The sequence below is a fragment of the Muntiacus reevesi genome, chromosome 1 (assembly GCF_963930625.1).
Source record: "Muntiacus reevesi chromosome 1, mMunRee1.1, whole genome shotgun sequence".
NCBI lineage: Eukaryota > Metazoa > Chordata > Mammalia > Artiodactyla > Cervidae > Muntiacus > Muntiacus reevesi.
In genome coordinates this window covers 140,983,581-141,010,107 of record NC_089249.1, presented here as the reverse complement: position 1 = coordinate 141,010,107, position 26,527 = coordinate 140,983,581, and the positions used below count along the sequence as shown (strand labels likewise).

The 26,527-nt window shown below is 40.5% G+C and overlaps 1 protein-coding gene across 1 annotated transcript in view; it reads left to right on the top strand.

The window, feature by feature from the left end:
- Positions 1-26,527, top strand: part of ROR1 (receptor tyrosine kinase like orphan receptor 1) — a 442,114-nt gene that overhangs the window by 52,837 nt on the left and 362,750 nt on the right. The window lies entirely within an intron of this gene.

The following is a 26,527-nucleotide window of genomic DNA, read 5'->3' as shown; positions in this document are numbered from 1 at the left end:
GAAAAATAATGAGGAGGTAATGATTATTTTCATTTAAAAGCTTATATCCTTGAAAGCTTTTTCTATGTAAACTTTTTTTTTTAAATGGGCTTATCCCTTTGCAAGTTGATTTTATGACTTGCTTTTCCCCCTACTTATCAGTGTTACTGTGAGCAACTTTCTATATCAAAACATATAACACTCAAACAGTCAACTTTTAATCACTGCAAATTTAGTATATGTGTGATTATATCACAATTTTCTTTAGTCCTATTGTTGGGCAGTAGGTTTTCCACTCCCCTTTCTCTCTCTCCTCTCTCTAGTTTGAACAATGCTCTGCTTGTCTGTCAACTTTTCCACATATCCATGGTTATTTTCTTGGCAATAATTCTTAGAAGTGGAATTACTGGATCAAAGGTCAGAGGCTTTTGATACATATTGAATATAATCATGTTGCTCACCATGAAGACTGGGAAAATGCATAACCCTCTCTACTGAAAGAAAGTGCTTTTTCCTTTACCTATACTGACACCGTGTATTGTCATGTTAAAATACTTGACTGTCTCCTAGGTTAAAAAAGGGAGTACTGTCCTTAGTGTTCACATACTTTTGATTTGCTAATGATGTTAAAAATCTTCCTCATATGTTTTTGGTCATTTGTATTTATTTTGTGAGTTACCATCGTCTTACTCAGAGATTCATGAGGACAGATCTTTTCTTGGATCCTCACGACCCACAGTGGGACTCGCTGTGGCATTTCTCTCACAGTTACACCTCAAGAGCCATTGATTTCACCCACCCATCTACCCATCCACCCATCCATCATTCATCTACCCATCTCTTTACTTGTTGATTTATTCAACAAGTACTGAAGACCTGCTAGGTACCAGGCAGAGAAATAGAGGGTTATAATTTAAAGCAGTGCTTTGAAAGTTTCTGATATTGTCGCTCTCAGAAAAAAAACTTATATTTTTAGGAAAGACCATAATATGAATTGATATAATGAGTGGCTACTCGAAAAGTTTTTTCCCCAATGAATTTTCTTTAAGATAATAAAACTGAGCCAGCTTGTTTTTTCTAAGCACCCATCAGGGGTAGGTAGACAGAGACCAAGAAATTTTTTCTGTAAAGGACCAGATAGTAAATATTTTTGATCGTGTAGTCTCTCTGAAAACTACTCAGCTCTGCTCTGAGAGTAAAAAAACAAGCAACCATAGACAAATGAGCCTGGCTATGTTCCAATAAAAGTTTATTTATAGGCATTGAAATTTGAATTTCATGTAGCTTTCACATGTCACAAAATATTCTTTTTCGTTAATTTTTTTCCATTATGTAAGAATATAAAAACTTTTCTTAGCCTATAGGTCCTATGAAAACAGGAAGTGAGCTAGATTTGTCCTGGGTTTGTAGTTTCCTAACCCCTGGAGTAGCATGCTGTAAAGGCAGAGGGGAACCATTCTGGTTTTGCAAATTTGCTATGAACAACTCCCACAATTCATGAAGGATAATAAAGTTGAGTTTAGCTGTGACTGGGGAATATCCAGACTCTTAGTGATGAGCATTGTGTAGCTTTTAGTGTTTTAGCAATATTTAAATTTTTAAAATTTTAATTATATATTTACTCATACAAAAAGTCCACAGTTAAGTGTAATAGAATAAAAGTCTCCCATATCCTTTTTCAAGGATAGAAGACATATTTTGATGTATTTCTTTTTAGTCTTCATAAATGTATACATTCACATATGTGTGATGTCATTCTATATAAATACTTTTATATCCTGCTTTGTTTCCATTCATATTATATGGGAATATTTTTCAGTGCTGTTAAATATTTTAATGTAAACTAAATCCACAGTAAGATACCACTACACACAGAATGGCTATAATAATAGTAAAAAAAACCCAGAACAACCACCCAAAGTAACTTATGCAAGAGAAATGAAGCCATATATCTATAGGAAAACATGTATGCAGATGTTCAATGAAGCATTATTTATAATGGCCAAAAAGTGGAAACAACCCAAATGTTCATCAACTGATGAATGGATAAACAAAATATTAGGTATGTCCATATACTAGAATACTGTCTAACAATAAAAAAGAGCAAAATAGTGATACAGATTACAACATGGCTAAACTTCAGACACATTATGCTAAGTGAAAGAAGCCAGACACAAAAGAACTTTTATTATATGATTATATTTATATGATATTTCCAGAAAAGGCAAATATCAAGACAGAAAGCAGAGTAATTTTTGCCTGAGGCTGGAGTTGGAGCGGAAGCTCACAGGAACAGCAAAACTCTTGGGGTGATGCATGTGTTCTAAAAGTTGAATGTGGTGAGGATTGCTCATCTAGGAGAATTTACTACAAACCATTGGACGACACACTTTCAGTGGGTGGACTGTGTGGCATGTAAATTATACCTCAATAAAACTGTTAAAAATATTCTTTGAAAACAATTGAAAAAAATTTTTTTAATTAAAATTTTATTTATTTATTTTTTGACCACGCTACATAGCATGTGGGATCTTAGTTCCCCTGCCAGGGATCAAACTAGCACCCGCTGCATATGGGAGCACGAAGTCTTAACCACTGGACTGCCAGAAAAGTTCTGAAAACTCAATTTTTAATGGCATCATATTCCATTGTGTCAATGTTCAGTTTCTTTATTCTGTGTAATTTGGAAGAAATGTTCAGAGTTTATTCTCTCTTTAGCTAAAATGCATAATCAGTAGGTTAGATTGGAGCCACTGAATGTAAACAAGACTGATTTAGTGGAATGACTCCTAATTCAGTGGGCAAGGAACCTAGCATGGTTTCAATTCTGCCTCCAGCAGAGTGGACCTGAGTCCTCTTGTCTGTAAAATCTATAAGAGAAATGGGCACCAGGAAATAACTGGGCGCTAAGAGGGTGGAGGAAGGAAGCAGAAAACATAGCAGTGATGGTAATATACAAGACTGACCTCCTGAGAAGGCTGAGGCCAGAAACTGATTACTGACTTTCTGTCTCCACATCTGCTCTTCTCCTGCTTTCTGGTGCTGGGAGGAGGTCCCTGGGAACCACAGGGTCCCGAGCGGGTGATTTCTACTGAGGAGAAGAGGAATTGGGCCAGGGGTTGGGGTGGCCTCTGCTGTGGAAACTGGAGGGTTCTGCTTGGCCTCAGCCCCTGCCATGGGGTTGGAGCTCCATTGGAGCGATTCGGTCCCTGGGGACTGTTAACACCTAGCTTTTGTGTTCCCAAATGGAACCATAGAGCTCATCATAGGAATACCGAGGTTAGAAATACTTTTATAGTCGAGAGTTTAGAAACATAGCTGTGAAATAATAGGTTACCATGTTTGCTTTCCAAGGGAGAGCTGAAACTGGCTGAGATTGAGCTGGTCACTGATTCCTTGTGTTTCTCATCTCTAGCCGAATTCCAGGTTTTCCTCGAGCACAGCGAGCAGCATCTGAACCAGAGAACTCAAAGGAAAAGTGGTGGAAACCTAACTTGTAAATGTTTTTTTCATTAGCTCCAGGCTCCCAGCCACCAATAAACTCCCTGCTTTTAAAAATTCTTTATTATTTTGTGATTTAAAAAAAAAAAAAAAACGTTTTTCCTGTTATTCCTGTACTTGGAATCTCCTTAAAATGTTATCAAGCATTTATCTATTTTGTCCTTCCAAAAGGTAACAGCATTCTAAGATTTTGCTTAAAATAGAGAGGAAGAAAAAAAAAACATTTAATAAACTTGCTGTAACTTGAGCCTGTTGGTGGTCTTGGAAGAAACCCAAATCCAGGTTTGGTTGATACTGTGTAATGTGAATGCAATTAGTAGTGGTTTTTCTAAAGTAAAAAGAGATGTAGAAAAATAATGCACAGCAAATTTAGGTCAGAGCTGGGAAGCTTATAAATCCTTATTTTTGTTTTCATTACTTTAAGTAATAGGGAAGCTTTTGTCTTTATTACATAATTTCCTTAGCAATAATACATTTAACATTTTTTGAGTTAATTTCATATGTTTGATCAGAAAGCCACAGTTCATAACCCTGGGATGTGGCTGCTGGCACTGTCTATGTACAGAAGATTTCTTGTTCATTTTACACTAAAATCACGGATGGGGGCAACATTCATCACCTGTTTCTTCTTTCCGTAGAAGGCCTGACAAAGCAGCTTTCAAAGGATCCACATCCTTCTGCTAGGCAAGGTAGTAAACTGACCTGTGTATTGTTCAGTCACCAAGTTGTGTCTGACTCTTTGTGACCCCATGGACTGCAGCACGCCAGGCTTCCCTGTCCTTCACCATCTCCCAGAGTTTGCTCAAACTCGTCTCCATTGAATTGGTGATGCCATCCAACCACCTCATCCTTTGTTGCCCCCTTCTTCTCCTCCCTTCAGTCTTTTCCTCTGACCTCAATCTTGCCAAGCATCTGGGTCTTTTCCAATGAGTTGGCTCTTCATATCGGGTGACCAAAGTACTGGTGCTTCAGCTTCAGCGTCAGTCCTTCCAATGAATATTCAGGATTGATTTCCTTTAGGATGGACTGGTTTGATCTCCTTTCTGTCCAAGGGACTCCCAAGAGACTTCTCAGGACCACAGTTTGAAAACATCAGTCCTTCTGTGCTCAGTCCTCTTTATGTTCCAACTGTCACATCTGTACATGACTACTGGAAAAACCATAGCTTGGACTATATGCATCTTTGTCAGCAAAGTAGTGTCTCTGCTTTTTAAAATGCTGTCTAGGTTTGTCATAGTTTTTCTTCCAAGAAGCAAGTGTCTTTTAATTTCATGGCTTCAGTCACTGTCTGCAGTGATTTTGGAGCCCAAGAAGATAAAACCTTCCATTGTTTCCACCTTTTCCCCATTTATCTACCATGAAGTGATAGGACTGGTTGCCATGATCTTAGTTTTGTGAAGCTGATTTTTAAGCCAGCCTTTTCACTCTCCGCTTTCACCTTTGTCAAGAGGCTCTTTAGTTTCCTTTTTGCTTTCTGCCATTAGTGGTATCATCTGCATATCTGAGGTTATTGATATTTTTCCTGGCATTCTTGATTCCAGCTTGTGATGAATCAAACCTGACATTTTACATGATGTACTCTGCGTATACATTGTGTGGTGTTGGAGAAGACTCCTGATAGTCCCACGGACTACTAGGAGATCCAACCAGTCCATCCTAAAGGAAATCAGTCCTGAAAATTCATTGGAAGACCTGATGCTGAAGCTGAAACTTCAACAATTTGGCCACCTGATGTGAAGAACTGACTCATTGGAAAAGAACCTGATGCTGGGAAAGATTGAAGGTGGGAGGAGAAGGGGACGACAGAGGATGAGATGGTTGGATGGCATCACCAACTCGATGGACATGAGTTTGAGTAAGCTCTGGGAGTTGGTGATGGACAGGGAGGTCTATTGTGCTACAGTCCATGGGATGGCAAAGAGTCAGGCACGACTGAGTGACTGAAGTGAACTGAACTCTGCATATAATTTAAATAAGCAGGGTGACAGTATACAGCCTTGACATACTCCTTTTTCAATTTTGAACCAGTTCATTGTTCTTGTCTGGTTCTAACCTATTGCTTCTTGATCTGCATACAGGTTTCTCAAGAGGCAGGTAAGGAGTTCTGATATTCCCATCTCTTTAAGAATTTTCCACAATTTTTTGTGATCCACAGAGTATAAAGCTTTAGCATAGTCAGTGAAGCAGAAATAGATGTTTTTCTGGAACTCCCTTGCTTTTTCTATGATCCATCAGATGTTGGCAATTTGATCTCTGGTTCCTCTGTCTTTTTGAAATCCAGCTTGTACATCTGGAATTTCTTGGTTCACTTGCTGTTGAAGCCTCCCATGAAGGATTTTGAACATTACCTTGCTAGCATGTGTATTGGTGTTGCCCTATTTCAGAGGATGTGATTTGATTCTAACATATTTAAACCTATGTGACCAGACTGTAAATTCTTCAAGGACAGGGGTTATGTTTTCCTGGTAGTGCTCAGGAAATAATATCTCTTTGTATTCTTACCCTCCAGATTCGAGATGCAACTTTACTCCTCCCAGCTGCACCACTGTCCTCGTGCTTCTCCTTGAACTTGCCAGCAAAACTCCTGCTTTAGTATCTTGCCATTTTCAATTCCCTGGGCCTGAAGGCCAGATACCAGCGTGAATCACTCCCTCACCTTTTTAGGTCTTTGTTCAAAAGACACCATCTCAGGGACACCCTACCTATCTTCTTTGTTTGTTTTTTCATAGTATCACCAGTTCAGTTCAGTCACTCAGTTGTGTCCAACTCTTTGCAACCCCAATAACTGCAGCATGCTAGGCTTCCCTGTCCATCACCAACTTCCGGAGCTTGTTTAAACTCATGTCCATCGAGTTGGTGATGCCATCCAACCATCTCATCCTCTGTTGTCCCCTTTTCCTCCTGCCTTCAATCTATCCCAGCATCAGGGTCTTTTCCCAATGAGTTAGTTCTTTGCATCAGGTGGCCGAAGTATTGGAACTTCAGCTTTAGCATTAGTCCCTCCAGTGAATATTGAGGACTGATGTCCTTTAGGATTGACTGGTTTGATTTCCTTGCAGTCCAAGGGACTCTCAAGAGTCTTTTCCAACACCACAGTTCAAAAGCATCAATTCTTCAGTGCTTAGCTTTCTTTATGGTCCAAGTCTCACATCCATACATGACTACTGGAAAAACCATAGTTTTGACTATATGGACCTTTGTCAATAAAATAGTGTCTCTACTTTTTAATATGCTGTCTAGGTTGGTCATAGCTTTTCTTCTAAGGAGCAAGTGTCTTTTAATTTCATGGCTGCAATCACTATCTGCAATGATTTTGGTATCATCACCACTGGATAAACTGATTTGCTGATAGACTGTATATCCTGTTTATTTATTTGGTTTATTGTTTGTCCTGCCACCACTGGAATGTGAGCTCCTGGGCAAGGGTTTTTGTCTGATTTGGCACTGCTGTGCACCCAGCGCCTGAAACATCAGAGTTGCTACAACTTGAACAAGTGAATGTTCCACTACTTGCTAGTTATGTGGCAGTGGTGGATTTGTTTGTTCTCTTGGATCCTTTGTTTGATTCTCCATTGTTCCATAAAATGGCATGTATAGGTCATATGAAACTCTTTCATGCTATGTCATGCAAATGCCTTCATTTGTATCTTTCCTTTAACAAGCCAGACCCCAATCTCACCTTCCCAGAGCTTAGTCTTATGGGGGAATTGGACAAATACATGAATGATCCTAGTAAACTGGGCTAGCAGCCCTGATAGGGAAGGTGTGATGAGCTGTGGGAGCACCTCTGAGGGACTCCTAACCCCTCAGAGGTTAGGACCAGATAAGACCCCTTAGATAAGACTAGGGAAGTCTTCTACAAGGAAGGGACATTGAAGCTGAGATCTAGAGATGGAACTGGCATTGAGCAGTCAGAGTCAGGGTGATGCTATGGGTGGTGTGAAAAGCATTCTAGGCAGGAAGGATAATGTGTAGAGTCTGGAAGTGAGGGACCATGAAGTATGGGGAGGACTGAAAGTCATCCAGTCTATCTGGAGCACACATGTGCAGGTGGTAAGTAGACGAGAGGTGTGACTTGAGATGTAGTCTGGGGACAGATTAGGGAGAGCCTAGCAGGCCATGCCAGGCAGCTTGGGTTTGATCCTAAGGGTATTGTGGATCCATGGAATGGTTTCAAGGACAGGACTGTCTTGTCAGACACAACCGTCATTTTATGGAGTAAGACAGTTTTTTCTCCCTTGATGAGAAACTTGAATATAAGCTCTCTAAAAGGAAGATTGAAAGTGAAGTTGCTCAGTCTTGTCCGACTCTTTGCAACTCCATGGACTGTAGCCCACCAGTCTTCTCCATCCATGGGGTTTTCCAGGCAAGAATACTGGAGTGGGTTGCCATGACCTTCTCCAAAAAGGAAGATTATGAAAACAACAAAGCCAGAAAGTGAATCTTTAGACTCCGTGAAATCTGCTGAAATTCTATTGAATCTGACTGGTGAGTTTCACAGCAATAAATTTAGAGATTCCACCCAGCCCTCCCAAACACACATACAAATGCTTAAGAACCTTAATTATCTTTGGGTGTATAGCTCGCAGCTTAAGTTAGGGGACATGGTATTGCTACAGACATAGATACTCCCATTGAACTTCACATCATAGTGGGGCAGACAAATATAGCAAGAGTGAGGAAACAGAGAAGGTTCTAATCTTAGCATTTAGACCCATAAGGAGTGAGGGTTCCTCCTACATAGCACTAATTGCCAGATGAAAAAAACAAGGTTGCACCTTTAGGGCATAATGTAGTGGAGGAGACAGCAGGCAGATTTTGGTCCTGTCCTTGCAACTTATCTATCATGACTGATGTGACTTTGGGAACCACACAACCTCTTTGAGCCTCAGTTTCTTTTTCCTGAAAATGGAGTTAAGGCTATCTGTCTTTCAGATTAGTTAGGATTCAGTAAGATAAAGTACAGTCAGCTCTGCTATAGCATTTGTTTTAAAAACACAAATTTGCTCCAATCTGATTGATATAATAGAGAACAATTTGAGGGTAATACGGATTTCATGTTTGTTTATGATGGACTTTATCTGTGAGAAATGCTAGGTGAACTCAGAAAGCTGTGCCCAGTGGAAGTGAGCTGCAGAACATGCATCTCAATCTACAGGCTCCTGCAGTTCATGTGTGTTATGAGCCACACCCATCCACACCTGGTGTTACAAATTTCTGATTTCCGGTAATTCTCTGCCCACCACTTCTCAATAATCCACAAGCTGCAACACTTCCAGCATCCACTTCTATAAGCAAACTTCAGGTCTTTTCCAAGATAAACTGTAATATTCATTATTAATATACATCTAAACCATTTAACATGCAATACTATGCTACTGTGTTTATTGGATCCCTATCTTTTATTCTGTGTCACTAATAAAGTTTTTGCATGGTGTGCCTCAATCCTATTTTCTCATAAGCTGTGTGGTTTTTATTACAGTGTAGTGATTTTTTGGAATTTCTATTTGCTGTTATAGCAGACCTGTCTCTATCTAAATCATCTAATGCAACTCCTGGCAGACTATGGACACTTAGGAAAAGATAGCAGTTTTACTACTATCAATATTGATCTCCTTAAATATGATGTTGGATTGGGGCAAGGATAAGTAGTAATAGTTGGAGTATTTAATTGCTTGATTGTGAGTGAAATGGAACAGCTGGGTTGGAAGGATTTTGTTGCCTTTGTTTTTTTCCGAGTGTGTAGTGGTAGACAGACCATTACTGGGGTGTTGTTGGTGACAAACCAACTATGTCAAGAAAAGAGCAAGCTGGGAAGAGTGAAGACATGGTCATTAAAAAAATGTTCATTAAACAATGTAGAGCACTGCCCTGGGGAAGAAGGGTTGCTTTGTATTGTAAGATTCCAGGGCTTGTGAGCAGCTTGTCAGTTATAAAGCTCAGGGCTCTGCTCTGCACAGGGGGCGGTGGCTGTTATGGACAGGTGAGGAGTCAAGAGAAGTGAGGCATGGGCTTGGAGGTTCTACCTTTGAAGTTTCTTGTTTAAAAAATAATAATAATGTGTAAGAACAGATAACTGCAAGGCATACCAGGGTAAATTTTACACAAAAACAAGCCAGAGTTTTCCAGCAAAACTTGGACTTCTGCTTGCCTTTTTTTAGTGGTCTAAAAGAATAGCTCGCACATGGACATATTTACACGTGATTTCTTTTGTCATGCCGTTGAACTGGGAATATAAAGACCCCGCTTTATTTATGGCTCCTGGCATGCTTTGGAATAGTGAAATCACATTGGTGTCTTTTCCATTCAGAGCTCTTTTTTTCCTCTTCTTTTTCTTTTATTTTGGGGGTTTTGTTTCTTTGTTTTTGTCGATTTTTTTTTTCAACCTAAGGAGAAAGTGCAACTTGTTGCTGATCTGGATTTAATTTCTCTGTAACATTCTGTTTAGTTTTGTCCTTTCCACTCTGGCCAGGCTGTTAAACTCTTGGAATAGTAAGACTCTCGGAATAGTAAGATGTCACCTTCATCTTGGATGTTCTGAGTCAAGCAAAGGGGGAGAAGTGCCAGGGCATTTGAGTTGGGAGTTGGCAGAGTCTGCATCAGGTATTTAAAATGGGGTACTTGGAGCCTGCAAACCAGAGACCTTAGTGTAATATCACTAGGAGAATTATTTTGGGACCTCCAGATAATTTAAAAATTAATTATTTTGTGCAGTCTGTCTATATACTTATATATAAGATTCTAGGTAGAAAGTGTTTCAAATATATTTGATTTTGTTAAATTAGTTTTGCCTCTAATCGTAGAAGGGGTACTACTATTCACATGCCAAATCTTAACAAAATTATAAAGAAACTAAAATTGCCGTATTTTTTTTATGGCAATGCTCTGACTCCAATGCTTTGAAAATGATGTCATCTTTTTTAGTTTGTTTCTATGAAGAGTACATGGGGTTTAGGCTTGCTGTTAAGTTGATTTTCCTAAAACCAAGGATTATTACATTTCTTCCTCTGAGATCTGTTCTCCTCCCTTTCTAGCTCTCTGAAAATGTGGATGATCTTTCCACACGGGAGTTTCTGAGCTCTGTGCATTGGCTGTAAGAACACATGGGAGACGGACTGCTGTGTCCAGATCAATCTGTGTGAGGCAATCTGATGGGCTGGTCTGGACTTGTAGATAATGGCCAGAAGGAGCTGGCTAGCACTGCTGTTTTCCCCAGCCACAAGCCTAGATAAATGATCCTGCTTGGCAGATGACTCTAATCAACATTTCTAGCTCTGCTGAACATGGATGCAGTGGCAAGCACATAGGTCAATCATTGGCTGGGGCAGGTGGCCCCATCTGGTCGACCTCCTTCCTGAAGCCTGATTTACCAGTTGTTTTCACCTCCTTCCTTCCATAAAGCCATACAACTTCAAATACGTTGGTCCTGTCTATTTTGGTGGATTTCTGCCTTCTTTAGTCTTGCATAATAGAAAGAGCATGGGCTCCAGAAGCTTGGGTTTAAATCCAAGCTCTGTTATTTTTTGACTTTGCAATTTTAGGCAAGTGACTTAATCTCTTCTAAGCCTTTGCTTACTCATTTAAAGAATAGTATCAATCATCTCTCCCTAGCAGAGCTAGTGAGATAATATGTACAGTGTCCAACACAGTGCCAGGCACACAGAAGGCCTTCCGGAACTGGAATCCACTCAAACTTTACCACTTACTTTTTTATGAGTAGGCCAATTGCTTTAATCCCAGTTGACATGCCTGCAGAGCGAAAGGATTAGTTGATCCTACTTTCTTCTTTGTGCCAGGCTCAGTCCTAGGTCCAGGGTCTTCCGAGAGGAGTAAGAAAGGAGAGTGTCTAGGAAGGCACTCCCAGCTTTACTCAGGTCCATTCATTCAACAAATGTATCTTGACACCTACTGTGTCCAATACCCCATACCCTTGGGGAAGATACCAAGATGACTCAATTACTAATTTAGTCCACGTTTATAGGTTGTCTGTTGTGTGCCAGATAGTGTTACAAACACTAGGGGTAGAAAAAGCATATGGGTTAGCTCCTTCCTTGGAGAAGCTCACAATGCAGTAAAGAAACACCTAATGGTGGAAAAAGTAGATGAAAATTAATGTGATCTGGTTGATAAAAGGCACTTGCTTTGCTGTGACTTTAACAATAAATTCAGTAGTAATTCAGTAAATAAATTCAGTAATAAATTCAGTAAATAAAGTCAGTAATACTGACTGCACACAGCAAAATAAGTTGCATTTTCCCAAAATATTTAGATCTGGAAACTTAGGGCTTCATTGAGGCAGTATGTTCTCATTTTACAGCTGAGGAAACAGCCCAGGAGTGGTTCATATATCACACATTTCAAGTAAAAGTTAAGCTGAGACCAGCCTCCAGCAGCTTTTATCTGTGGTTGAACCCACTCCTTTTTTGATCCTATTGTTATAAGTAGCAGATGTGCTCTTCACCTTTTGTAAACTATCCCGTTCCAATTTCCCAACAGCTCTACTGGGATCAGGACCATTGTGAACTTAGGGAACTTGCTCAAGGTTGTACAACTTGACAAAGTCAGGATTTGAACTTAGGTCTATCTGATTCCAGGGTCCCAGCCCTTAGCCTCTATCCCATAACTATCGATGATTCATCCTCGTTGAAGTATCTGAAGGCTATTGTAAGCTTTGGGGACTCTGTGTGAAAAAAAAAAGACAACGCCATGAATTGTTTTTTAGGACTTGCTTATTTGAACCACTGGGAAAGCTAAATTTATGAACAATAAAAAGAGTCTATAGGTGTCCGTATGCTAAGTGTGGCTAGATATAAACGGGAAAAAGGTTATCATCAAAAAAGTTCCCCTAGGATTTCCCTAGTGGTCCAGTGGTTAAGAATCTGCCTTCCAATGCAGGGGACACTGGTTTGACACCCTGATGGGGGAACTAAAATTCCACATGCTATGGGGGCAACTAAGCCCACACGCCACAGCTACCGAGTTTGTGAGCTCTGGAACTTTTGTGCCACAACTAGAGAGAAGCCGTGCATCACAAGCAAGATCCCGATGCAGCCAAAAATAAATACTTAAAAAGAAAAGTTCTCTTACATCCAGTTTCTTAAGATTTCATAATCAGAGGGGTAATTCTGAGCAAATGAATACAAAAAGACCTCTGCAGAATTTCTGAACTTGACACAGATCAAACCTAATTTCTTAAAATCACTGATGCCTTATTTAAAGAGCTTAAAATTCTGAAGATGACTGTTCCACAGCCAAACAAAAACACCCCCTGGCTCCTTTGTGACCACTAATGCAGTTGACTTTCCACCTTTCAAGAATGTCCCCACCCCCTCCCCCTTGTCTTCCAATTAACTCACGTTTATTGTATATAAAGCTCATGGGCCTGTTGAGTTGATAATGCTAAAGGCTGACAACCACATAGAGGTACGTCTTACAGTGATGAAGTGTGTGAGCGTGTTTGAATTTTCTGTTAACCAGCATCAAAGACACTGGGGCTCTGTCCTGGGTGAGTGGCAGGGGAGACCAGGCTTCACTTGGCCAAAGCAGCAGGGTTCTAATGGAATGTTTCTGCTCCCCTTAAAAAAGGTAGTCAAGCATCTGTACTCCCCACTGAACTCCAATTTCCATTCTTCTTTGAAATCCTGCTTGCTCTGTCAGTGAGAGCCATATGACAAATGTTCAGTATGTCAGATTTGTTTTCCTTTTAAACTACATGTGAATTTCACCTCCAAAATAGGGCTATGTTAATTTCCCAAAGCTCTTTCAAGAACTGTATTCTTTTAAAAATGTACGTTCTATTATTCTTTTTTGAGTTGTGTTATGACTGGTGTTTGGAAAGTGGTTAGAGGATCACTGGTTGCATATTGGGTAGTGTGTATGTGATACACATTCCCAGATGTAAACAGCCGCTAAATTCATTATCTAGTTTGTATAACTGTTCTACTCATTTCACCAGGCTCAATTTAGTCATTTCCGGCTAGCAGAGCAGGTTTTTTCCTTCAAAAAAGGTGTTTGCATAAGCTTTTCTGAAAAGCATTAGTTTTGTCGTATTCATATTTATGTTGATAATTAATTGTAACTGCCAAAAGAAAGGATGTATCTAATTGTGCATGGACCAAGTTACTCTTTTTGTCCTGTTTGTATGGTGACTAATTCATACATAATCAGTTACCTGTACCATCTATTCAGAATTTCAAAGATTGAATCTATACATCTAGGATGTTTGTAAGTTTTCCTTGCCTTAAAAAGTCAGTTGATTAGTTTATAGAGAAGAGAGAGTCTAGGTGGACAGAGAAGTCAGGTCTTGACTGTCTTTCTAAGAGGAGCCATTCTGGAATGATTTTGGTAAAATAATGTCTGTCTCTATGTCATTTCCCTATCTATTTACCTATCTCTCTATCTATCCATTAATCTCTCTGTAAAGCAAACATCCCACTCACTTAAGAAATATAAAGAGTAGTATAAATCTTGAAAGAGATTAATACTTTCAGCAAAGAGATCAAGCAGTGACAGTACTAACTGTCTGGTCTCTTCCATCTCTCCATTCTCCTCCTCCTTCTTCAGTTTGATTTACTGCAATTAAAATTTTACAAATAACTTATGTCCATTAAAAAAATAGAATATTGAGAAAGTGAAAAACTGTTCAGTCTCCCTTAGGCTCAAGCATAATCACTTTAACATTTTGGTATATTTCCTTCTAGCCTCTTTTGCCCTATGCATCCATATTTAAGAGTTGCATAAGTGTGATCCTCTTGTGATCATACACTATTCTGCATCAAGCTTTTTTCACTTAACATGAAAATATTTTTCCAAATCTTTATAAATGTTGTCTTTCATGTATGTTACCCACAGTGGGTACAGTCTACATAGTTTATTGAGCCATCACTTGATGGTTGGATATTGGGTATTTCACCTACACTATCTTTTTTGGGCCATGCTGCATGGCATGTGGGATCTTAGTTCCTTGACCAGGGATCAAACCCTTGCCCCCTGCAGTAGAAGCTTGGAGTTTTAACCACTGACTGCCAGGAATGTCTCTCACCTCCACGGTCTGTGAAAATGAAACACCGATAACAAAACAGCATCAAACTTGGTTGAATTTCGTGATGGTCCAGCACCGTGGCTGTACATCTTATCTGCCTGCTATGCTAGTCACATGGAAGTGAGGGGAAAACCCTCTTCATCTGTGAGAAGCGTACCTGAAACCAACCAAAGAAGTGCTTATGAACAGCCAACAAGTCGGCAAGAAGCGAGGGTTGGTAAATGGAGTCATTTTATTTCATAAAGGTACCTCAGAGCTTTAAGCCCCACTCCCCTGGATTTTCAGTCAGTTTCGATTTCGTGGGTCAGTGCATGATGCACCGTGATCTTGCCTTACACGGAGTTCAGTGTGAGACATGAAATTTTCCTTACTGAATTTTCAGAATCTGTGAAATAGGACTCCAGCCAGCCTGGAAAAGTCTACTTGTCTCTTTAGATATTTATGAATGATCTTTCAATACTGGGTAGAAGACTATTTGTAGTTGTAGATTGAAGGTAAACGCGTCCAAAGATCCCTGTGCTTTTCTTTAAAAACATAAGTTGTAAAAAGTTCATTCCTTTTCTCCCTGAGGAGGCAATTTGGCCCTGGACTCTGGAGCCAGACAGCCTGGACTGACTTCCTGCTCCACCACTGCCTGCTGGGTGACCTTTGGCAAGTTATCTGAACTTGTGTAGGTGAGCAAGCTTCCAGGTTTCTCATCTGGAAAATGGGGATAATACTACTCGTTCATAGGTGTGTTGGAATGGTTTAAACAAGTTAAACCAACAGGCCCTCAGTAGTGTTAACTATTACTGTTTTCCCCAGGCTTCTAAAGCTGTGCATTTCTAGTGCTTTAGGTCACTTCTCTGCATTTGCAATGTTCTTCAGCATCCCTCAGTGAGTGGCTTTTCTCTGAGCACTTCTTCCCCCAACTGGCTTATGATAATCGTAATAATTTCAGCTACCACTTAGAGGGAGTACTACGTACCAGGTGCTCTGTATTATATGCATTATAAAGTGTATTATTCCCTTTTTACAGGTGAGGAAACAAAAGGTTGTAAAGGGTAAGTAACTTGCTCAAGGTCATAAAATTGCTAAATGTAGGTCTAGAAACTAAATTCTGGTCTGGCTTATTTGCCACCACAAGGCTTTTATAAATTCCTCTAAGGAGGGAACTTTTAAAATCTGTTACCGCTTTTATTTATTTATTTTTTTAAAAGATTTTTTGATATGGACCATTTAAGGTCTTTATTGAATTTGTTACGATATTGCTTCTTTTTGTTTGTTTGTTTTATTTTTTGACTGTGAGGCATGTGTGAGATCTTAGTTCCCTGACCAGAGATTGAACCTGTACCTACTGCATTGTAATGTGATGTCTTAACCACTGGACCACCAGGGAAGGTAGGTCCTCAGTCAGTATTTTTTTTTAAATGAATGAATGAAAATGTGAAATTGTAGATAAGAGAACTTGGAACTCTTATCTAGTTAGAAAACCAATGGTACTGCTTTTTAACAGCCATGAAATTATTAGTCTTAGAATTATGTTCTGCTTCTGAACAGAACATTGCCCATGAGAGAATGATAGATTTGTAATTATTTGCATATGACACTGGTTGTATTTCATGTGAAACAAATTTAGACACTCTGTATGTGAGATCCTGATTTGAGGAAATCTAGATTAGCATTACATAGATAATTGTTGCAGCAACTTTAATTTAAACAAAGTGAAGTGAAAGTTGCTCTTTGTGACCCCATGGACTATACAGTCCAGGGAATTCTCCAGGTCATAATACTGGAGTGGGTAGCCTTTCCCGTCTCCAGGGGATCTTTCCAACCCAGGGATCAAACCCAGGTCTCCCAGATTGCCGGAGGATTCTTTAGCAGCTGAGCCACAAGGGAAACCCAATTTAAACAAAGGCTGTAGCTAATTCTAGGTCTAGTTTGGCCATTTGGTTACCATGTATTTAGCATGTACACTGTGTCAAGCCCTCCGCTGGGCACTAGGAGTTTAAGGATGAATATCGTGGTTCCTTTGAATGCTCTGCCTAGGCTCCTGGAGAATCCAGCAGTCTTTTTATGTGTTGGATAGAGGACATTATGCACTCCCATGGTTTTAGCGAATGGCCTCTATACCTATATCTTTAACAGAGCCCCTCCCCCTCTGACTTAATCAGCTCTTTGCTTGCTATGTCCACAAAGAGGTCTCAGAGGCCTCCAAACTGAATTTATCCTTGAATCTCTAGGTCCCTTGTGCCCCAACCTTGTACTTGTTATATATTTCATCTTAATTGATGGTACCACTGTCCTCCCCTTCATCCAAACTAAAACACTTAAAGTAATCTTTGATTCCTTTTTCTCCCACACCTTTTGCATTTAGCTAGTTACCAATTTTCCTGATTTTCCCTCCAAAATAAATCCTCAGCTGTGAGGGATTTGAGATTTTACCCTATTTACAAATGAATGAGTTAGTTTCTTGGATACTGGCAGAAGACAGGAGACTTCTGGGTTAGAGACAAAGGAATTTGTTGTCTTTAACTATAGCGGTAGCCAGAGTGTCAGCATTTTGGGGCAACAATTCCCCTGGCGTGTCATGAACAGGGCCAGATGACACCTATGTATGTAGGAACCCTGCATTTAGGAAACCTAAACCTTTTATATTAGATAGTAGACATGTTTTTCCTTTGCTCCAGAGGAAGACGATGTCTTCCAAGGCTGTTGTCCATATAAGCATCTTTGAAAGGATAATCTGGGGCCAAAGGCAGCCAGTGCTTTGCTCATGATTTGTACAGAAATTCAAGAGACCCACAGAGAATTGTCTCCCAACAAGAATGTTTCGCGTCTGTTCCCTCTGCTCTTCCCTTACACCATTGATCAGGCCACCCCATCGCTCACAGGCTGTATTGCAGCAGCTTCTTATCTGGTCTCTCCAGTCCTTCAAGTCAGTCTCCCACACCTTGCTGGACTAGCCCCGTGCACCAGATCTGACTGGGTCACCCCCTGCCTAAACCTGTTCACTCTCTGATCACTATGGTGAATGCCCAAGCTCCTTAGTGTGACAGTCTGGGGCTCTCCAAGCAGCCCCTGCCGATCCTTGCAGCCTCAGGGAAGGGCAGCATGTCAGAGGGGTTGCCTCCCTTTCTGCTCAGGTTACTTTACCTGCGTGGCCTCAGTTTCTTCATCGGTGACATTAGGGTGATGGGACCTCCCTTATGGGGTTATTGTGAGGATTATGTCAGCCTCACACGCAGCAAGCCCTCCATCCATGTAGCCTCTTGATTGGCTTTTCCACTCTGCCTCCTGCTATAAGAACCGACCACATGCTTTTCTGTTTGTGCTGCTTTTCGCCACAGGGAGGGCCTTTGCTGCCCTCTCCCCCCGGGTTCAGGCTGGTGAGACACATCCTTTCTCCTTCCTCCTGGACACACTGCGCAAGTCTCAGTTGTTGAGCTGGAGGTCCATCCTTTAATGAGTCAGTTACTGCCACTGGACTATGGACATTGAGAGGATGGGGCTGTCTTATTTATCTTTGCCTTGCTGGCATAGAGCATGTGTTGGAAGATTGTTGAATGGATAAATGAAGGAGTAAAAGCAATTCACGTTCTACTGGGGTGATTGGAGGCTGGGGATGAGGGCTGGAAGGCAGTTAAGCAGCCTGATAACAGTGAAGGGGATCTGAGGAAGTGTTGGGCTGAGGTGAAAATTAAGCCCTGTAGGAGTCTAGTGCAGGAAGTTTGCTTGTTCATGGGGTTTGGAAGCCTGTTTAAAGTTATCTATTGAATGAAAGCGGCCCCTTCTATGTGATTCTAATTATTCCCTTTCCTGAAAGAAGCTATTGCAAATGGAAGGTCATGCAGTCTGCCTTCTCGTAAGATTTTCAGTTCCTCAGAATACAATGAATTCTCTGTTACCTGGCGGAGCGGGTAGAATGGAACTTATTTTTAATTAAATTGTCTCTGCCACAGAAAGTGTGTGACCTTATCCTTCCTTCTGAAGTCCCCCAGGTCTTCAAGGCCTGGCTCCAATCACCCTTCTTGAATTTGCTGTCCCACTGGTGCACTCTGCATTTTGAGTTATCATTTTATATGGGCATGTCCAGTTCCCTAATGAGACTGGGAATTTATTAATTTTCTCTGAAATAGTTAACGGTATGCCTTTGAATTGAGAAGGCTCTCCACTTACATTTATTGAGCTGGGATTCTCCATATATGTGATAACCACTCTTGAATAGTTAGAACACAGCCCTAATCTCAGAATGTCAGCTGTCTCCTCTCGAGCCTCCAGTTCCCCATGATAGCAGCTTCTCAATGAATGTTATAAATGTCTAATTTATAATTCCTATTAATTTTGAAATAAGGAAAACTGATGTTTATAGAAAACTATTTGGAAAATAGTGATAAACAAACAAACCCCCCTGAAACAGCCCAATACCCAAACCTCCTGATAACGACTTTTGGTTTTATGGTATGTCTCTCTTCCTTTGCTTTACATTATTATTTCTCTCTCTCTCAGCATACAAGGGGTCTTATTTTACCAATCGTTGGGCAGTCTGCTTACTTCCTCCTAACTTCAGTATATATTTACTAGAAGCGACAGTGCTGAAGACTTTCTCGTAGCTGCTGTTTCAGCCCTTGGGCCACCATGTTGCCTTATTTGTCACTGTCTATTCTTGTTTGACTTCTTTTTGTCTCTCTGGATTGACCAGCTGTTGTGTCTTGCTGTTTGATACCTGCATGCATCTCGGTAATAAGTTCCCATTTTTTGAAGTGTCTGCTGTGTTCCAAATACAACATGTGTTGTACACACTTAAAAAAAAACTGTTTTCTGATAGACTGCATATTAGGAATGTTCATTTTATAGATGAGGCATTTGGTTTAGGGATTTAATAACTATTAAGGATTACCAAGGTGCAACTTAATCTTATTGCCACCCTCCTTCATGCTACTTAGTTAGCTTTAAACTTAACTTTCCTTAGTTGGAAAATTGGATTTTAGGAGCTGTGTCCAATCAGCTTTTGGCTTTAAATTTCCCTCCAAGGGTACTACAACCCACATCCCTGGACCAACATAGTGGATGTCATAAACTTTACTGGAAAGAGTGTGTGTGTGTATATGTGTTTGAGAAATGTTGTGGCTCTTGCTTGTATTCCTCATATTCCTGAGATGGACTGTCCCTCACATCTGTTTTCAACCCCTAGCCCCAGTACAGAGTTATATTCTATTAACTCAAGGCACCTTTTCTTTGTAATTCATGTCAGTTTTCCTCCCAGCCACCTGCACAATCTCTGACTTTCTCTCTGCCTTGCTCTCCAGGCTGTGAGTAAGTTCTTTGTGTATTTGCTGTTTTTGATAACCTCAGCTCGAGATTTAATGTCAAGGTGGGGTCCCTATTAAAGATGCTATTAATCATCCCTTCCCTGTTTGAAGATTTCTGTGTTGGCAAGCAGGCAGATAGAAGTAGCTGTATGTTTCCCAACCAGATGGACTGGTAGCTGGGGTGGGGGCTTTCAGCTGAAACACATTCCTGTCATTATTTGGCAGAAGAAGGGCCACTGAGATTAATAGAGTAATCCTTGCTTGTGATCCAGATTCATCAGCTGAATCATAGAGCCTCAGTATTGGAGAGGACCTTGAAACCATCTACTCCAACGGTGTGATTTTATACTTGAGGAAACTGAGGCAACAGATAAAGGAAGTGATTGAAGATTATGAATGACCTCGGCTGCCACGGACTTATGACACGACTGAGCCTTGCTCTCTTCCTTTGGAGAAGGCTAGTGAGAAATTTAGTCACACTCCTCAGGTCACACAACTTGTTGCAACAGAGCAAGGACTCTTCTGCGTTCCTGACTTCAGGCCCAGGAGGGGTGACCTGGAGCCAAACCTGTGTCCATCATTTACCTGGGTGGATCTGTGGCCTTTGACGGGTGCAGGGGTGCTCCCTCTCTCGTGTTTCTTGTGCATGTGGAGTTCTGGTTGGAGAGACAGGAGTTCCTTTTGCAGTGAGGGTGTAGGCAGGTGGGGGCTTCCCAGGTGGCACTAGTGGTAGAGAACCCACCTGCTGGCGCAGGAGATGTAAGATGCGGGTTCTGTCCCTGGGTTAGGAAGATTCCCTGGAAGAGGGCATGGCAACCCACTCGAGAATCCCATGGACCGAGGAGCCTGGGGGGCTGTAGTTCAAAGGGTCACAAAGAATTGGACAACACTGAAGCAGCTTAGCATGAATGCACATATACAAGTGGAGTTCCTTGACGTCCCCTTCAAATCGACTCCCAAGGGTCTCTGGCCGAACTCTCAGCCCTGTGTTCTTGCCTCTGTCCCTCGGTCCCATGGAGGTCTTTTTCTACCTAGACAGCTGGGACTGCCTTCTCCAGTGTGTCAGGAGCAAGGGAACCAGTGAGGGGAAACCCAGGAGAGAAGAAGCCAGGGAGTGGGTCAGGGGTTGCTGGCGGCTCAGAGGTCCTGGCTGCTTGCAGTGGGGTTATGGGTTTTTAGAGAATTCCAGCTTTGCAGTGAAGATAGTACTTGCAGAATCCCCTCCCCATGGTGGGTGAGGAATATTTTCTGCATCCTGTACAAAGCATCCAGACCCAAGACCTCCTACTCTCCCTTCATGACCTAGCTTAGTTATACTTGTTCATTCTTTTGCTGTTTTTTAGGGTTCAAGCCTATGGCTTGAGTTAGGAGAAACAGAGGTTTGTAAAGAGGTCTTTCTGGTCCTTCCAGTACTAAAGCCCCTTGAATAAGAGCCAGGGAGATTCATCCCCCAGCGTCTAGGTGGTGGTGGGTAGGATTCCTGCCAGAAGGATCTGAGGCAGAGGGCGCGGAGGCTGCCATGCCGATGTCTCCACACCTCTGGCAGTGCAACAAAGAACTTCTGTCTGCCCTGCAAGGTTAGGTCGGTAAAAGCCACTTCAGTGGAAAGCCACCATCATTTTGCAACTTGATAATTAAAATTCTAGTATAAGAATTAAAGAAAACATGGGGCTCCGTTACTGAATCACTGAAATTCAGCTGCGGTGACTCTGTTATTGTTCCTCATGAAAATCTGTGGCTTTTTCACACACCTTTTTTGTTTCAAGCCTTGATTCGGGCTTAATCACCACAGGAAATAAGTCCCATGTGTCTGTTCATTGGTTCGGCCACAAGTGCGATGATGCTTTTGTGATGGGGAGAAATAAAAGATAGTCTTCAAATTAGGTGAGGTGGAACATGGTATCTCATCAAGAACAGAGGTAAACAAAACTCAAAGACAAGGTGCTTTTGGAGCTCCTATTTTGTTTTCCTGACAATTACAAATCTGAAGGCCAAAGAGAAGAGAAATAAGAATAAGAGGCAATACTGCTGAGGTGGACCATCAACCTGAACTAAATGGATTGATTTCTTTCCTTGCATACTGAGAAAATGGCCAGTTGTTGCTTTCTGCTATTAATAAAGAGGTCACTTTATCATTAGGTCTTTGAATCTGCATTTAATGGCTAAAGCAGATGGTTATAATTTCTGGCTTAGTGTGGCCACCTTATTAATAAAAAAAGAACTGATGGAAAGGAAAAGGCTTCTTCATTTTTAACTGCAGAAGCATAACACAAATGTTTTCCAGCCTTCCTTTGTGTGCAGAGCAGACCTAGAGACTGCAGTAAGATCCTGTTACACATTTGAAAAAAGACGTTTGTAGAGTGGAGGTAACTCCATTTGAATCCTTCCTTTGTTAAACTTTAAAGGGACACTATAAATACATGCCCCTGCTTCGTGGAAAAGGTATTTTGAAGGAAGCTCCAGGATTATATTTAAAAGTAAATTAATGTTTTAATAACATAAAGAAGAACGTTGAAAACATCCATCTCATTTCAGAGACTAGAGGTCTGTGGTATTTTCTAAAGTTATTCTCTTTGCTTACATTATTTTAAACTGCTTTTTTGGATCTAATTACTAGGTTTGGGTGAATATATCATGTTTCTTACTTTGGTTTTTTTATTTTTTAATTTTTTTTATTATTATTTTTTTTTATTTTGGCTTTTTTAAAGTCAACTGAATTTTTATGAAAACAATGGTGAAAATTTATGGTAGCAAATTTCCGTTTGGTATCACCGAGTCTGTATATTTCCTTATGTACTGTGCTTAGTCCCTCAGTCGTGTCTGACCCTTTGCGACCCCATGGACTGTAGCCCGCCCGTCTCTTCTGTCCATGGGGACTCTCCAGGCAAGAATACTGGAGTGGGTTGCCATGCCCTCCTCCAGGGGATCTCCCCAACCCAGGGATCGAACCCAGGTCTCCCACATTGCAGGCAGATTCTTTACCATCTGAACCCCCAGGGAAGCTCATGATTTCAAATTCCTGACCATTATAGGGAAATAAAATGGTGATAATACTGGCAGTTTTTTTTTGTTACATTCTAGCATTGTGAGGACAGTTTGGGAACTACTTCCAATCATGAAGACAGCATGATTTAGAGTCCTAATGCACCTGGGTAACGGGGCCAAGAAATCAGGGAATTCTTTCATAAAGCTCTGAGGAGTGCTTTAATCAGTTTATTTACCCTATGACTTATATATCTTTCAGGCTATTGGTCCTATCCTGGGATCTGTTTTGACAATGAATTTCTGCTCCATTTAATGAATAGAATGTGATGAGTATGCAGTGGTTGACTCTGAGATACAGAAAAGTACTGAATATAGGGATAGAAAAATCTTCAAAGGTCACTTTGTCCACTGGTTTTCATTTTTTTTCCCATTAATGATACCTTTAAGAATTTACCATGGACCCGTATGTAGAAATAGTTTGAATTTCAAATTATTAACAATAATATTTTCCAATTTTTATTAATAAAAGGCATATATAAGAACCCATTTAGTTCACTTGGTTATTTATTTGTCAGTCTGTTGGCTTATTCATTCATTAACATTTTATCTACATTTATTTCTAACTAAGCACTGTGCTTGGGCAAGGGGAAACAAAGGAGTTTGTGATGGTCATTAAGCTTGTTAAAATGCTCAAATCATGGCTGGACCATTGTTTTTTCCACCTTTGGACTCCAGGACACACAGATATCACTACATGGCCAATCCATCATGCTTTGTTTGTCATCTTTTAAAAATTTTGAACTATCTTAAGTATACATTAGAAAGAAGACAAATTTCTTTTCCCTTTACCATACTTCCTTCAGATTTTTTAAAGAAATAAAATAGCAGAATACTCCTTCCTAAATCCTCTTTCTTTTCTTTTTCAGAGATAATCTCTCAACTAAATATAATTTTTAAAAAATTTTTCATGCATGTTTCTGTGCTTTGTTATGGATATATAAATCCAATAATAACGCATGGTATTGCTTTGCCCAATTTTAAACCTTATATAAATAGTAACTTACTGTACCTGACTTTCCATAGCTGCCTCTTTTTGTTTAATATTATACTTTTTTAAAATTTAATCTTGCTAATTTAGGAAGGCATATTAATCTAGGAAGTTATTTTAGGTGCTGTGCAGTAACTATTCTATGACCTTTTCACAATTATCAAGTACTCATTCTTCTGTTTTCCTTTTTTTCTGTATTATAAGCAATACTGCTGTGAAAAATTTTGACCATTCTTTCTGTGAACATGTGAGAAAATTTCTTTAGGCTGTATACCTAGGAACGTGATAAGAGTATACATGTCTTCAGCATATCTATTTATTGCTGAATTCCACCCCAAGTGCTTCGTGCCAGTGTGAATTCTCACCTACAGCATACGAGTTCCTGTTACTTCTCACCTTTTCCAACTCTTGGCATTGGAAGTATTTTTAGTTGTCTCTTATTTGATGGGTATGAAATAAACTATCACAATTTGGATGTATAAAGATACATCAAAAGTTGAATAAATACATCAAGCAAAGACTGAAGGCTTTTCCCTTCCTTCCGGTTTGAATTCTATTGTAGGGCAGATTTGAGTTTCTGGCTGGGGAGGGGCCTCCTCATCAAAGCCTGTGTGGCCCTTAATCAGGGTGCTGTGCTGCAGTGGAAGCACAGAGTTTTAACCACTGGACCATCAGGCAAGTCCCCGACTATTCTTTTCCATGTTGCTATCCAGTTGTCCCAGGTGGCTCAGTGGTTAAAGAACTTGCCTGCCAATGTGAGGAGATGCAGGTATGATCCCTGGGTTGGGAAGATCCCCTGGAGGAGGAAATGGCAACCCACTCCAGTATCCTTGGCTGGGAAATCCCATAGACAGAGGAACATGGTGAGATTCAGCCCATAGGGTCACAAAGAGTTGAACATGACTGATCACATGTACCCATTATACACAGAACATATTCTTATGGATCTTTCTAAGGAAAGTGAAAGATCTACAATCCAAAGTGATAGAAGTTGTGTTTGGGTGGGAAGCAGCGGTCACTATGATCTGATTTACAATGGATTTGAGGTAAAGCACCCTGGTCCATGCTCTCGCAGAGACTGCTTCCAGCTTATCTCTGGCTTATGCGTCCTCATCCATAAAACAAGGAGTTGGATTACTCATTCTTTCTTCAAGTGATGATTCTTTTTGGTTCCAGAATTCCATATTTCTCAATAGTAATGTCCCTTGGTACTTTAAGATGGTTTTTAATCATTGCTACTCAGTTTTTCTTGAGATGAGAGGAACTTAATGCAGGAACCATGACTCAGGGAAGAGCAGTTAAAATTGCTAGAAAGTCCCCTTTGAAATTGCAACTTAAATTATGTAGAAAAAGAGTCGTGCAAAAGGTGATATAGAAGAAATAATAATGTAGAGACTGTGAGTGATTATTCCCCTCACTGCCCCTTTTTCCTGTTTTCCAGATTTTCTTTAATGGTCATAGAGTAATATTCTTGGAATAAAATAATAAACATATGCAAACAATTATAAGCTCATTTGGTAGGAAAAAAGAATGTGATTTACACAAAACATGTGTTGGGCAAAGGGAGAACACCTGTATATGAAAAATGATTTGTAATAATTTCTTAGGTAATTCCTGTAATCCTTTCCTGGGTTAAAGTTGGTGGATGATAAGTGTCTTTCTTTATGTACCGCTGCTGGAAGGATCCAGCAAAGATAGAAGGCCACTAGATTGGTGTCTTGACATAAAAGCCATGGCAAAGCCGAGCGTAGAACCATTTGAGCGTCCCTCAATAGGTTAAGATCAAAAGAGAAAGTGAAAAGCCGAACTAGAGAGATTTTAACCATTAGGTCATGTAGATTATCCTGTTCCAAAGATGTCTGGCAAATCCACACTGTCCATCAGAGGTAAACATAAGAGTGAAAATAATCATAATGCCAACTACATATGGAGTGTCAAATATGTATGTGATCTTTCAATTCTGGGAAGACCCTGGAATGTAGCAATAGCTGTTCTGATTGATAGTTGAGGGTTCAGATAGCTTAAGAAATCTGCCCCATGTGAGGAGCTAATCAGTGGTGCAGTCTGGATTTGCCCCGGTGTTTCACCCTGCGGAGGCATGCGTGTGTGCATACACTCTTGCACTGGGAGCTTCTCCTTTTTTAGAGCTGAAAGCTGCCCCCTGCAGCTTTTCCATACGTTACTTCTCATTCTGTCTTCCTGAGCTCTCAGCCTCAAAAATCTGCTCCCTCTTTCACAAGACAGCCCTTTAGATCATTGACAAGGGTTATCATGTCCATTTTGCTATCACCCCTGCTGTCCTCCCACCCGCTACCTCAGTCTGTCATTTCTGAGAAGTTTGGAGAGGTGTTTTTATTCACAGATGCCTTCGGAAATTTCATGGTTTTTAGACTCATGCTGAGTTTGTCCAGATGTGCCAATATTTGTCTTATACTATATAAATTAATTGTCCAGAAGAGGAAGAAACCTTTGTAGGCACTTACTCACTAATGCAAACCAGTGCCTTTGGGTGGAGATGGAAAGGAAAAAATTTTTAAAAAATGAACCAGATCATTTTCACTGGGAGAGTGTCGTTGAATTTGCATCCTACTTTTAGGACAAATCTGTAGTGTGACGGTTCAGTATTACCACATAGTTTAACCATGGGAAACTCAGGCTGACACTTGTAATAGAGCCCAGCTT